Here is a 5,066-nt window from a genome sequence, read left to right as displayed (position 1 = left end):
CTGGAAGAGGCAAAGGAGAGTTTAACCAAACTGAGACTGTCTGACAGGGTCTTTCCAAACCCAGAGTTGACTTTAGTGCAGCCACAACAACAGTAAAACATCAGGTAGCCAAGGTAAGGCCATGGAGCAGCAAGAACAAGCTCCAGCAAACCCACATGGCAATGGCTGGAGGAGACATGGCCATTGCAGCTGGTCACCCTGTGCAGCCCCAGGCACGATCTTCTCCAGCTGGAATGTGGGGTGAACCTGAGATGGGCACCTTAATGTGCAGCCTGAGACAGGTCAGCTGGATACTACAGCCTTGATCCCATCACTGAGCCCTGGCAAGGAAAGGGACCTACCAGCCATCAGAGCATCTCTTGGAGGTCTGGTTAGAATTTTCCACCCACACTCTGCTCTATCCATCCCTTCTTCTTCTTCCTCATCCTATACCCTTCCCATGCAGCAGGTCTCTCCCTGGCCATGGTTCCACATACACCAGGTCCTCACCATGGCAAGCACTACCTTGAGTGGCTCAGAGGATTCAGGTCAACTGTTCTGCCTGCCCAAGACCGAGTAGCCACTGGCAAAGAGCATGGTAACAAACAGCAAGAATGGGAAGGTCCAAAAGGAGTGGTTTATTTGAATTTATTTCGGTTAGCTGTTTCTAAACTCCCTCGGACTGCTCAGAGCTTGAACCCATCCGTTGCTTTCCTACTAAAAAGGAGCAGATGTGAAAGTCAAAGACTTGGACAAAGAGATACTCCGTAGGGTGATTTAGGGAACAGCACTTGGAAAACAGTAGATTTTTAAAAAAAAATTGTTTTCTTCCAATCTTCTGATTTCTGATCCTTTTGGATGGGCATTTCCAACCTCAACCAACATCTGATGCGAAACTTCAGCTCTGAGACCAACCCTCAGTCTGCAGAAGGAATCAGGTCCACCTTGAGCACCTCTTGTCCATCTCAAGCTCACCTGGTGACCTGTCCCCATCAGCTGCAGTTATTTCACAAGCTACAGCTGAACTCCCAGCCACAGCAGAAAAAGGTTCATTAGTGACTTTAACGAGTCTCAGATGTCACCTTGTCTCCTTTGGTTTTTAACATCAGTTTGGATTTTCTAGCATGAAGAAAAACCTTTCACCCTCTTTGTCTCTCTATTTGGTTATATTCCATCTCCTAACATCCAACCCATATTGTTTTGATGTAATTTGTCTAACCACAAACTCCCTCTCCCCAGGCAACCTTGTAAAGCATCTTCAGATAACAGGATCTGCCCCTATTTAGCAGCAATTTAAGCTCTGCCCTCTACTACAGCTCTCAAATCTCATCTGGCAGGACTGCTCGCATGTGTGACAAGAGAGGAAATGAGGATTAAATGAGATGTGAGGTGCCTGTTGAATTTTCATTGCATAGATGTACCAAGGGTTCTTCTAAGCACGGATGGAAAATGGTAGCATTTCTCCAGAAAAGCTCAATCATGTTGTTTTGTAACATAAGCATCAGGAGGGATCAATCCTGCTTCTCTTGGGTACAACTCACTACCAAACTTGTCCATACAAGCTGGGCAAAACACACTGGCACCAGTGCTTTGATGTGCTCCATCAGCCTGTGGCTTAGCAAACACTTTTGAAATCACAGTCACTCCTCAGGAAGGAAAAAGATGAAATAGTTTTAAATCAGAGACAGAGGCAAAGGGGGGGGGAAAACAAAAAAAAAGAAAACAAAAAGGTGAAGAAAATGGTTCAGAGCTTCATCAGATCTCCTGTACAGAAAAGCCCTCTGCCCACTTGCTATCCAAATCTGGCCCAGAAAGAAAAGGAAAGAGGAGATGAGCAAGAAGTGCTGCCTGTGATGGGAGGGGGCAAAACACAACTACAAAAGGCGTAGTGGGGTCTCTTGGATAGTCTGACCCAGCACTGAAATTGCTCTGAGACACATGGGTTCAGGCAGCCAGCAGCAAAGCACAAGAAGGCTGATGGAGGACACCCCAACATCTCTGTTCCTGCACACCCCACCTATGGCACACAGAATCCCAGACTGGTTTGGGTTGGGAGGGACCTTAAAGCTCATCCAGTTCCAACCCCCCTGCCAGCAGCAGGGACACCTTCCACTAGACCAGGTTGCTCAAAGCCTCATCCAACCTGGCCTTCAACACTTCCAGGGAGGAGCAGCCACAGCTTCTCTGGCCAACCTGGGACACTGGCTCACCACCCTCACACCAAACAATTTCTTCCTCACATCTCATCTCCATCCCCCCTCTGCCACTTTCAAGCCATCACCCCTTGTTCTCTCCCTCCCTGCCCTTGGCCAAAGTCCCTCCCCCGCCTTCCTGGAGCCCCTTCAGGTACTGGGAGGCCACTAGAAGGTCTCCCCAGAGCCTTCTCTTCTCCAGGCTGAACAGCCCCAACTCTCTCAGCCTGTCCTCACAGCAGAGCTGCTCCAGCCCTCACATCATCCTCGTGGCCTCCTCTGGACTGGCTCCAGCAGCTCCATGTCCTTCTGCTGTTGGGGAAATATGCAGGATGCTTCACAACCTCCCTTGAGGGGAGGGATACCAAAGAGGAAAATGGTTCTGGTGATGCCAGCAGCTCTTGGCAGCCTATTTCCACGGGCAAACACTGCAGCTGGGAGCTTCCAGGGCCAGAGGCTTCCCAGTTCTCCCTCCTTATGGGTGCCACAGCAAAACAGCTTCCAGGTGCTCATGGCTGACAAGTCTGTTTGCTCTCTGCCAGGTAGTTACAAACTGCCTTGAGGTCTGTGCGAGCCAGTGGGAAGGACCAGGAGAACCCCCAGCCTCATCACATAAAAGTATCAAGGGAAAGGTTTTGGCTTGAGCACAACCACATTATCAGCCACCAGAGAATCTGCACAGGTGAGCACTGCAGGAAACAACATTTCCCTCACTCATGGAAAAAGTGAAGCTTGCTTTAGATGTTTAAAATTTTAAATTCCCTGTCCTTAGGGCTGGCTCCATCCACAGCTCAGGGCCAAGCTCTGGTGGTCTTTGCCAGCCCTGGGTGCAATGCAGGGCTGTCCCAGCAGCACTGCCACCCCAGCACAACCCTGGGGTTCCACAGAGCAGCTCCACACCCACCCAACACACACCAAAAAAGCATTTTAAAGAGGTTTGAGCCCCCATCCTGTTTGCAAGACCCCTAACGTGGTACAGCCTTATGAAACAGATACGGTGCAAAGCTCGGCACAGCCATGCCATGGAGGTCATGGTGAAGCTGCTGAGAAAAGCTGCTGCCCCTCGTGTAGACAGGCTGGAGCAGAGCCACAGGGAAAGCTCTGCTCTGAGCAGGGCAAAGGCTGTGCCACTGCTGCAGCGCTGGTCCTCCCCAGCTGCCCTTTGAACCAGGAACCCAGCAGGAAGTTCATCACTTCTCCAAGCTGGCAAGTACTGAGGGATATTAATTATTAACGACAGCTGAGGTTGCCTGAGCTGATATATCACCTCCTAATTTTTATGCTTTTTTTTTTTAATAAGTAAAATGCCCTGAGCAAACTGCAGAGGGGCCAGAGAACTCCCTCCCCAACCCCATCCTTCCCTCCTCAACCCCATCCTTCCCTCCCCAACCCCATCCTTCCCTCCCCACACACCTGGGCACACATCTTGCTGCTCCCAGCTCCGCTCCACCTGGCCTCTCCCAGCAGGTTCTCTGCTGTAAGATCTGCCCAGGCACAGAGGAAAATAGTATCTTCCAATTCCTGAGGTTGGTCCTGCAGTATGAGGGACTGAGGTCCCCTCTGCTCCAAAGAAACACCTTCTCCTGCACCCTGAGCCACACAAATCCAGCCCAAATCCTCAGTCTGGCCATGGGGCTGGAATTGCTGCTCCAAAGTGAGCAGGAGAAAGGTTTGAGGTAGCGGAGGTACTCTCACATCCTCAGGCTTTAAGGCTCCCTGAGAAACACCAGGGGAGGTTCTGCTCACTTTCTCACCATATATTTATAGTGTTGATGTTCTCTCCTCCATCCCAGGCTTGGGCTCAGCTTAACATCTCACCATACATTCATAATACTGATGTTATCTCCTCCATCCCAGGCTTGGGCTCAGCTTAACATCTCACCATACATTCATAATACTGATGTTATCTCCTCCATCCCAGGCTTGGGCTCAGCTTAACATCTCACCGTACATTCATAATATTGATGTTCTCTCCTCCATCCCAGGCTTGGGCTCAGCTCATCTGTCTCTCCCCAATGGCTCCCAGATATCTATTTATTTATATCTTTATTTCTTCTCCACCTGGTAACCTGAGGTCAACAGGCTGATGTGATTTTGGAGCAGGTATGGGGGATGGAGACACGGGGGTCAAAGTCAGGAAAATCCGACGACACATCACAGAGCAGGGCAAGGTCATTATGCAACAGCATGCTAATTAATTATGGAGGAGCAGGGACCTGTTAGTAACTAGTAATTGCTGTGTCTGATTTAAGCAGGACTGTGAGGTAAGCCAGCCTCGAAGATGAGCGCAGCTGAGCATCTCCAGCTCACTGGGGGAACATTGGGGATGCGGGACAAACATCATAGAACCACAGAACTGTTTGGTTGGAAAAGACCTTTGAGATCATCAGGTCCAACTGTACCTGTCCACTGCTAAACCAGATCTCTGAGCAACTCATCTACCTGGCTGTGAAATCCCTCCAGGGATGGGGACTCCACCACTGCCCTGGGCAACCCCTTCCAATGCCTCAGAACCCTTGCAGCAAAGAAATTCTTCCTCACATCCCATCTCAACTGCCCTGGCCACAACTGGAGCCCATTTCCTCTTGGCCTGTCCCTTGCTCCTTGGTTGAACAGACCCACCCCCACCTCTCTCCACCCTCCTCCAAGGGACTTGCACAGAGCCACAAGGTCTCCCCTCAGCCTCCTTTTCTCCAGGCTCAACACCCCCAGTTCCCTCAGCCGCTCCTCACCATCAAGATGTTATTTTTCCTCCAGCAGCCCCGAGCCTCCTCCAGAAGCAATTAACTCTAATTAAAGCAGAGCGCAGCCCCAGCACGCCGCCCCTCCATCCCTCAGCGCTCGCAGCAGGCAGATGAAGGCAGTTCCCGCACCCGCTGCCGCTCCCACACCAGT

The sequence above is a fragment of the Antrostomus carolinensis genome, unplaced genomic scaffold (genome assembly GCF_000700745.2).
Source record: "Antrostomus carolinensis isolate BGI_N321 unplaced genomic scaffold, ASM70074v2 scaffold20943, whole genome shotgun sequence".
NCBI classification, from domain to species: domain Eukaryota; kingdom Metazoa; phylum Chordata; class Aves; order Caprimulgiformes; family Caprimulgidae; genus Antrostomus; species Antrostomus carolinensis.
Note: the sequence above shows the minus strand (reverse complement) of the source record.